Source organism: Lipotes vexillifer, unplaced genomic scaffold (genome assembly GCF_000442215.2).
Source record: "Lipotes vexillifer unplaced genomic scaffold, Lipotes_vexillifer_v1.1 scaffold1347, whole genome shotgun sequence".
NCBI lineage: Eukaryota > Metazoa > Chordata > Mammalia > Artiodactyla > Lipotidae > Lipotes > Lipotes vexillifer.
In genome coordinates, this window is record NW_006796201.1 from 812,190 (window position 1) to 821,118 (window position 8,929).

General features: G+C 43.8%; 2 protein-coding genes across 2 annotated transcripts in view; both read right to left on the reverse strand.

The window, feature by feature from the left end:
• The window catches only part of CFAP20 (cilia and flagella associated protein 20), a 21,463-nt gene extending 13,111 nt beyond the window's left edge, over window positions 1-8,352 (reverse strand). Inside the window, exon 1 of the mRNA XM_007468306.1 lies at window positions 8,343-8,352. The gene's annotated coding sequence lies outside the window, so the exon portion shown is untranslated. The remainder of the gene's footprint in view (window positions 1-8,342) is intronic.
• Window positions 8,137-8,929, reverse strand: part of CSNK2A2 (casein kinase 2 alpha 2) — a 38,719-nt gene continuing 37,926 nt past the window's right edge. The window contains exon 11 of the mRNA XM_007468304.1: window positions 8,137-8,584. The gene's annotated coding sequence lies outside the window, so the exon portion shown is untranslated. The remainder of the gene's footprint in view (window positions 8,585-8,929) is intronic.

An 8,929-nucleotide genomic window follows, 5' to 3' on the forward strand; every position in this document is an offset into this window, starting at 1 on the left:
AAAAAAAAAAAAAAAAAAAAAAAAAAAGTTGAGTTGGTTGAGTTGAATCAACAGCTGGTTTTTTTAAAAACTCAATTAATTCTTAGAATTTTTTAAAAATAAATTTATTTTTATTTTTGGCTGAGTTGGGTCTTCATTGCTTCTCACGGGCTTTCTCTAGTTGCGGCAAGCAGGGGCTAATCTTCTTCGTCCCGGTGCACGGACTTCTCCTTGTGGTGGCTTCTCCTGTTGTGGAGCACGGGCTGTAGGCGCACAGGCTCCCTAGCTGTGGCACATGGGCTCAGTAGTTGTGGCTCATAGGCTCTAGAGTACAGGCTCAGTAGTTGTGGCACACAGTCTTAGTTGCTCCGTGGCATGTGGGATCTTCCCAGACCAGGGCTCGAACCCATGTCTCCTGCATTGGCAGGCGGATTCTTAACCACTGCACCACCAGGGAAGCCCTAGAACATTTTTTAAAAGACATAAAATAAGCTATGGTATTTCAAGTGTGGAAGAAATCCCAAATGTTGGAAACCAGTCACTCACTGAGCATTTACCTGGATATTACTCTGTGTTCAGACCTGTGTTGGGTATTGTGGCTGACAGAAAAGGAGTTTGCAGCTAACTTCACTGTAACAACTAATGTCATCATTGTAATAACTAATAATTCCTAACATCAATTGAGCATTTATTTTGTGTCAGGCATATAATAGAGTGCCTTAGCCTTTATTAAATCATTTAATCCTCATGGCAATGCCGTGAAAAGTCCAACCAGAATTTCCAGACAGAAGGAAAAATATGGATCTTATTACAGCAGAAAGTCAAAAATGTTTATACAAAGCTGTTATTTTTGGATGATTTCTGAGGACTCTGTATAATTCAGGTCAGTGAACAATTTATCCCTTAAGGTTATTAAATTTTTCAAAATATCCTAGGGGGAAACACAATTACTGTACATTAGATTTTCATGTGCACCTGAGTCTATTGCAGGATTTTTAAATGCTGCTCTCCTGAACGCAGACAACACCAAATGCTGGTTAGGATGTGGAACAACAGGAACAGGAATTCATTGCTGGTGGGAATGCAAATGTACAGTCACTTTGGAAGACAGCTTGGAGATTTATTACAAAACTAAATATACTCTTATAGGATTCAGCAACGCCACTCCTTGGTATTTACCCAAAGGAGTTGAAAACTTATGTCCATATCAACACCAGTACACAGATGTTTATAGTGGATTTAGTCAAAGTTGCCAAAACTTGTAAGTGACCAAGACATCCTTCAGTAGGTGAACAGCTAAATAAACTGGTACACCCAGACAGTGGAATATTATTCAGCACTAAAAAAGAAATGAGCTATCGAGCCATGAAAAGACATAGAGGAAACTTAAATGCATGTTACTAAGTGAGAGAAGCCAACACGAAAATGCTACAAACTGTATGATTTCTACTATGTGACATTCTAGAAAAGGCATGGAGTCAATAAAAAGATCAGTGCTTTCCATGGGTAGCAGGGTGGGGAACGATGAATAGAGCACAGAGGATTTTCAGGGCAATGAAAACATTCTGTATGATACCATAATGATGGATACATGTCACTATACATTTGTCCAAACCCATAGAATGTAAAACACAAAGAGTGAACTCTAATATAAACTATGGACTTTGGGTGATTATTATGTGTCAGTGTAGGCTCATTAATTGTAACAAATGTACCACTCTAGTGGGGGATGTTGATAATGGGGGCCATGCATGTGTGGGGGCAGGAAATATATAGAAAATGTGTACCTTCCCCTCAATTTTACTGTGAACCTAAAACTGCTCCAAAAATAAGGTCTTAATTTAAAAACAACAACAACCTTAGAAATATCTTCAAGACCTTGAGGTAGACAAAGATTTCTTAAATAGGACACAAAATGTACTAACATAAAAGAAAATATTGATAAATTGAATGTCATTAAAATTTTAAAAGTCTGTTAATTAAAAGACAAGATTAAGAAAGTGAAAAGGCATACCACAATCTGGGAGGACGTATGTTCAATACATACACCAGACAAAAAAAATCTTTTATCCAGAATATATAAAGAACTCCCACAAATTAATAAGAAGACAGAAAACCCAATTTTGAAAAACAAAAGAAAATATTCAAATGACCAATAAGCATATGGAAAGATGCTCACCATATCTTGTCATCAGGAAAATGCAAATTTAAATCATGAGACACTGCTGCAGATCAGCCAGAATGGCTAAAATTAAAAGGACTGACAATACCCACTGATAGGGAGGATGTGGAGCAACTGGAACATTCATACCTTTTTTTTTAAAATTTATTTATTTAATTAATTAATTTATTTCTGGCTGTGTTGGGTCTTTGCTGCTGCGCGCAGGCTTCCTCTGGTTGCGGCGAGCAGGGGTTACTCTTCGTTGCAGTGCGTGGGCTTCTCATTGCAGTGGCTTCTCTTGTTCTGGAGCAGGGGCTCTAGGCGCGCGGACTTCAGTAGTTGCGGCATGCGGTCTCAGTAGTTGTGGTGTGCAGGCTCAGTAGTTGTGGTGCACGGGCTTAGTCGCTCTGTGGCATGTGGGATCTTCCCAGACCAGGGATCAAACCCGTGTCCCCTGCATTGGCAGGCGGATCCTCAACCACTGCACCACCAGGGAAGCCCACATTCATACCTTCTTGATGGAAGTATAAATTGGTTCAGCCACTTTGGAAAACTGTTTGATAATGTCTACTGAATCTAGACATATATATACTCTGTGACTGAGAAATTCTAATGCTGGGTACCAAACAGAAATGCTTACTTATGTCCATAAAAGACATGTACAAAAATGTTCTTAGCAATGTCATTTATAATAGCCCTAAACTAGAAACAACTCAAATGTCCATCAACAATAGATGGGGACTTTCCAGGTGGCACAGTGGTTAAGAATCCACCTGCCAATGCAGGGGACACGGGTTCGAGCCCTGGTCTGGGGAGATCCCACATGCTGCAGAGCAACTAAACCCATGCGCCACAACTACTGAGCCTGTGCCCTACAGCCTGCGAGCCACAACTACTGAAGCCTGAGCACTCTAGGGCCCGCATGCTGCAACTACTGAGACTGCATGCTGCAGCTACTAAAGCCTGAGCGCCTAGAGCCCATGCTCCGCAACAAGAGAAGCCACCACACCGCAACGAAGAATAGCCCCTGTGTGACACAACTCGAGAAAGCCCGTGCGCAAAGACCCAACGCAGCCAAAAAAAAAGAAGGGGCTTAGTTTGTTAACCTGCAGTTTGGGTAGAACCATTGCAGAAGCAGCAAGCAATTCTGTGCCCAGCCCAGAATCTCTGACCATGAACGAATCACAGTCCTGCGTTTAGATAGAATACCTCACCTTGGTGGGATAAGTGTCAAAATACGCACAGAGACTATGGGAAGTGAATCAAATTCATAATATCAGTAATCCATGTCAAACAGAGGAATAAGCTTGATTATTGTGATATTTTGTTATTTAAGATATTTGAAATAGTTAACTCATTTAGAGGATTAGAGGATATGGTACTTTGAATTTAATTTGAAATGCTTAAAGGAATTTGAAATTAGGTCTGCAATTTTAGTTTTAAAATGCTAAGAAAATTTAATTAAGTTTGTAAACAACGTTTGATTGATTAAATCTATGAGTTTAGACCGATTTTTGAATGCTTAGGAAGATTTCAGCAGATTTTTGGTCTTTCATATTAGCTATTGGAAGTGTTTTTGCAAATCAAACAGATTAAATACGTGGTTTACTTTGAAATTGTCTAAGGAAACTAGATTAAGTATGTGAGCAATGTTTATGGTTTAACCCATTAAGTTTTGAATTAATGGAGCATCAAAGATTAACCAAAATAAATGTTCAAATTTATATACAAAACCAACCAGTTTGTAGTTACAACAAGATTTGTAGCCACAAGACAATTCAGATTTTTAAACGTACAGCTTTTTCCTTTTTGTAAATAAATAAATAAATAAATAAATTTATTTATTTATTTATGGCTGCTTTGGGTCTTCGTTGCTGCGTGCAGGCTTTCTCTAGTTGCAGTGAGCGGGGGCTACTCTTCGTTGTGTTGCGTGGGTTTCTCATTGCGGTGGCTTCTCGTTGCAGAGCACGGGCTCTAGGCACACGGGCTAAGTAGTTGTGGCTCAAGGGCTTAGTTGCTCCACGGCATGTGGGATCTTCCTGGACGAGTGCTCGAAGCTGTGTCCCCTGCATTGGCAGGCAGATTCTTAACCACTGTGCCACCAGGGAAATCCCAAAACGTACAGCTTTAATAACTAAGATATTATATAAAACACCCAGAACTCCAAGTATCCCTTTTAGAGCACAAAAGCCCTGGTTACTTGCTAAAATCCAGTGGACAGCATCTGTTTATGTCAGTCTGAGACCAGAAACTCCAAGCACCTGGCCACTAAAGGACACAAGGGCCTTGCCACACACTGTAAGGCAGAGATTATTCTTCACCCCTCCCTGCTGATGGGAATGGGGAGATATAGGAATGAGGTGAGGGGTTGTGCCTAGAGAATCACCCCTTAGCTGGGAGCAAAGATGGAAGACTGCCCAAATGACTGGGGTGCTCAGCTAGCAGATGGAGGACTGCTGAATCCCAGCTCAGTGGTTATATCCAAAGACATTGTTAAAAGAGCCAGTGGCGGGCAGATGAAGCTTCTGCTAATCTGAGAGTGAAGTTCAAAGGGGACTGTGTTGGGACCCTGCATATTATTGTTATTTTTTAAATTTTATTTTTAAACTTAAATACAGGAAAATGTACTCTTTTTGGTATAGTTTTTTTGAAATAAATTTATTTATTTTTGGCTGTGTTGGGTCTTTGTTGATGCACTCCGGCTTTCTATAGTTGCGGCGAGCAGGGGCTACTCTTTGCTGCGGTGTGAGGGCTTCTCATTGCGGTGGCTTCTCTTGTTGCAGAGCACGGGCTCTAGGCGCTGGGGCTTCAGTTGTTGTGGCACACGGGCTCAGTAGTTGTGGCACTCAGGCTCAGTAGTTGTGGCTCACGGGCTCTAGAGTGCAGCATCAGTAGTTGTGGCGCACGGGCTTAGTTGCTCTGCAGCATGTGGGATCTTCCCAGACCAGGGCTCGAACCCGTGTTCCCTACGTTGTCAGGCGGATTCTTAACCACTGGCGCCACTAGGGAATTTCCTTTGGTATAGTTTTGAGAAAGGTACCAAGTCATATAACCATTGCCACATTTAGGATACAGAACAGCTCCATCACCCCCAAATTCCCTTATGCTATCCCTTTGTAGTCAAACCCCCCCACCCCTCAACCTTAACCCTTGACAACTACGGGTCTGTTCTCCATCCCCACAGCTTTGCCTTTTCCTGAATGTCATATAAATAGAATCATCCAGCCTTTTGAGACTGGCTTCTTCACTTAGCACAATGCACTTGAGATGCACGTTATTTTACAAGTTTGTAGAATATTCTGCAAAGAGTTGCTCATCCATTCCAACACCCAGACCATTCAGGTCAGGGATATTTTAAAACATTTACCAGCCCTCTGCATGGTTACTTTTGAAGGCATCCCCATAGCATTTCAAACATTAAAAGGCAGCCATTTTTCATATTTAAGATAACTTTTTTTCCCTGTAATTTTTTTGGAATTCTCAGTTCACAGGAGCGGAGAGACATTTACTTACATTTATTAAATTTTTATTTTGCAACTTTCTTATGTTAGAGCCAACACCCTTTTTTCAAGTCTCAAATATTCTGTAGGTCCCTGGAAATCTCATAGACCTTGGACACCATGCCCCAAGTGCCTGACAGAGCCCCACGAGAATTCCATAGCTAAAGGCGTCATGGTGCCAACCTACACCAATGAGAGAAAGCAATGGAAGACTACTTTCTCTGAATTTCAAAAATGCCCTTCCTAAAAAAAGGAAAAAAGAAAAAAAGCATATGGCACAGTAATTCTTTTTTTGAAAAGATTTTACCTCACAAATATACAGACTGTGTAAGAATGTATGTGCAAATTTGTTCATTGCAACAATACTGGTAAGCATCTATCCATAAGGGATTGCTTCAATTGTGGTACATTACACAATGGAATGCTATACAGCCATGAAAAGGGGTGTGAGGTAGATCTATACATGATAACAGTAAAATTTTCCCAACTAAGTGAAAGCACAAATTGCAGAAAAAGAATGTAAAATCTGACTACCTTTCTGTCAAATAAAAATTATTATAATTTTTAAATGTTAGTAAATGCATAGAAAATAGTAGAAAAATACATGCCTAATTTAACTGTGGTTTCCTCCAAGGGAGGACAGAGTTTTTGGATGTGTGGGTATGTGGTTAGGGTGAGGCTGTCATTATTTACTTTTATGTAACATTTGAACTTTTTGCCATGAACATATATATTACTTTGGTAATCAAGAAAAGTCAATAAATATTACTTAACAATCCCAATACAAGCAGGACAACTGAAAGATGTGAATTGGTGTTCTGAATTTCCAAGCACAGTGTGGATGAGCTTCAGACTGTTCTTGGTTTAGTGGGTTCCTTGTCTCCTTCTCTCAAGGCCAAAACAACCTAAGCAAAAACTCCTCCTTCACCTTCTTCCTACAGCTGAGCACTCTCCTACCCAACAATTATCATCCACAAAACCCAAGTTTACCTTGGTTGAGAGGTTTCTGGAAAATAAGACTTTCCCACAGGTTGAGAAGGGAAATTGGATAAAGCTAGCGTTTCAGTTCTGCATGGCATCTAAAGAACTCCCAAGCCAATCAACCGTGTACGTGCTCTGAAGAGACCCTCCCTGTCGGGGAAGGCCCTCGAACGCCAGTGGGTCAACATGGTGATAACATGCTATGTAGATTAAAACACACATGTGAAGTGCCACGTTCATAAGAGTTTCAGGGACATGCTCATTAAAACAAGGTATTGAGATGCTGTCTCAGACACGTGGGAGACCAAAAGAAGTTTACAGAGCCTTGGGTCAAAAAGGGCCTCATGAGAGAGACCGCTTGAGAATACGAGGCCGGTGATGGAGCTGGAAAGGACCAAGCCCATACGTTCGGTGTCCTGTCAGCTGGTTGGGGGCCTGCGGGCCCTCACTCGCTGGTGTCTGGGGGCAGGCACAGTCTTGAGCTCCCACACCTGAGGAATGGCTTGGATACAACAGGAGCTGGTCCAAGGGACACTGACGCCATGGTGGCCCTGAGGGACCTCTTTGCTTTCCCCCTATAATTGCTTCAAAAACTGTGAGCGTCCACACCTGGGTTCCCATAGTCACCTGTTCAGGACAAGCAGCGGAGAAGACAGGAGAAGGGATGTTGGGCAGACCAGTGGCTTTTGTGGAGAACTAGCGGGTGCCCCGTCTAGCTGCCCAGGTGTCGGGTCTGCCCGCCGCTTCTGCTTTACAGGCGGTGGGAGGACGCAGGCCTCAGCCAGACCCAAGGCTGGGCAGCCACCAGGTTGTTGCTTTCACCTCCCCGTGGCACAGCTGTCCTGGGAGAGGACTGAGGGCACCAGGGAATCTCATTTGTAAAACAGGTTTCGTTTTCTCACTTAACAGACACACCTGGTGCTTCTATTCCACCTTCTTTCACCTGTGAGCGGGCTGCTTCTCCTCCCATTCACGGGAGCTTCGGGATAATCTGAACCCCAGACCCAACCCCTTCCCCTGCCTCGGGGCAGCAGACTCAGCCAGCCTCCAAAGGTAAGATGCTTTTTCGGAAGGGGGCGTGGCGGGGTGGTGGGCAGTATTGGGAGGTGGCGTGGAACACGGTGACGCGCAAAGGGAAAGCAAAGAATGGGCTAAGGCAGCTTCCTGAGTTCACTAGAGGTGACATTTACCTACCACCTAAATGTCTGGTTGACTCACCTGCTTTGGAAGGAGGGGTCCAGGGAGACGGACGCGTTCAAGGCGAGGCCGAGGCCTGGCTTTCCTGGCTCGCCAAGTCTGCTGGAATCACCTGTGGTCCCCCATTGCCAGGACTGGCTCACGTACCTCTTCAACTTCTCATCTCTGTCAAGAGCGTCCTGGAAATGGCCCTCCTCACCTCTGGGACTGGCCCTCTTCCCTCTGGCTAGAACCTGGCTCAAATGCCCTTCTCTCTCTGTCCTCTGTGGCCACAGGTCTCGTTTAATGGCCCCTTCCGCACTGAAAACTCTCCATACATTTCTTTTAAAACCTTTTATTCAATAATATATACTTTTAAAATTATAATATGTAACTGCCCATCATGCCATATACGCCCCGTGCCCCCACTGGAGTCTGTGGTCAGCTAGTTAACATGGTCTGCTGGAAAAAACAGGCGGCCACGGGGACGAGCCAGGGGCGCGGGGGAGCCACAGTAACCAACAACCATTTCGCATACCCTTCACATTTCCCATGCTTTCTGGGTCAGGAGGAAGTCAACAGGAAGCCAAAGGCGTGTGAACCTTTTACATTCAGAAGTGAGGTTTGATATACGGTGGTGGGCTGCCCTTCGGTTGGTCTAGTTCGTGCTTGCGAAACCTGCCACCGTTTTGTGTCTGCTCACGGAACGTGATCTCTCTACACACGTTAAGACGTTTGATTTGGTTCTTGTTCTGCTTATGGAAAAGTGGGAGGAGCCGCAACAGACCTGGGGAGAGAGATGGGAGGAGGGGAAAGATGGCATTAATCATTCTGACCCGGAGTGAGGACAGGCCTCCACTGGCATGTGGCTCCCTCCTCTTGGGGAGCACTGGGAATGGTATACAAGCCTGACTTTCCCATGGCACTTCGTGGAAAACCAGGTTAAGAACTGACTGGTTTCAGGTTTCAAATAGCACCCTTTTTCTTCCTCTTCTGATCACCACTCACAGAGGCAGGCTTGGTTCCCGCCCTTCTGTGACCAAGTCCCTCCCCTTTTCTCGGATCCAGGACGCTGATCTAGAAGCACCAAAGCCTCTTGTCTATTCTGTGTAAGCCAAGCTACAGGTTCAGC